Below are 894 nucleotides of genomic sequence, written 5' to 3'. Positions count from 1 at the left end.
CGCGCGCGGCTCGATCGAACGATGCACCCGTCCGGTGCACGCGTGCCCCCATTGTTCGTCGGGCCGATGGCTGGATGCTAGGCCGTCCGAAACACTGCGATGCGATGCGAATACGCGCGCAGGTGTCTAGGCCGGATTCGCCGGAAAAAGCGACTAACAGCAACCTTGGTTCCTCACGCTAACCGAGACCGTATCGTTACGGTCCTTGTGTAAGACTCGCTGATGATACATCAGCTGTGACCAAGAAGACTAATTTAACGGCGATGGGTAATCGATGTGTATATCTGCAATGATTACGGGGGCCACTTCTTGGAGGGGCAATGATTGCCGCGTACGACCGAATATAAGGGATTCTGGATGATTTTTGAGAAAACAAAGAAGTTTCAAGAGTTGCGAATCCAGTCATTCCAAGGAGCAGATGAGATGCAAACTATTCATTAAAATGTCATTATTTTCTTGGCATATTCTCGACAGTGTTATCATGGAAGACTTTCAAAGATTGATTAAAGTTCTGTGTGAAATATTTATTAAATAATAATTTGTTTATATTTCTGTGGCTGAATAGAGACGAGATTAATTAAATTTTTAAGTAGGTTGAGAAACTGTAAGCACGTGAAAGAATGGAAACTTGTAAGTATAAGGAAAGAAATAATCAATTACAAACTGCATTGATGTAGTTACTCGGTTAATGCGTTTCTCACGCGACCAATTAAAAGTTTAACGACTACAGAGTAGCTGGGTTTTATGTACTTCACCTAAATAAATAAGCAAGGAGATTAAAAGAGAAGGAGAGAAAGAGAGAGAGAGAGAGAGAGAGAGAGAGAGAGAGAGAGAGAGAGAGAGAGTATAAAAAAAATATTATATAATATATACTACTACTACTAATAGTTAAGT

Source organism: Atta cephalotes, assembly GCF_000143395.1.
Source record: "Atta cephalotes unplaced genomic scaffold scaffold00020, whole genome shotgun sequence".
In the NCBI taxonomy this organism is placed as follows: domain Eukaryota; kingdom Metazoa; phylum Arthropoda; class Insecta; order Hymenoptera; family Formicidae; genus Atta; species Atta cephalotes.
Note: the sequence above shows the minus strand (reverse complement) of the source record.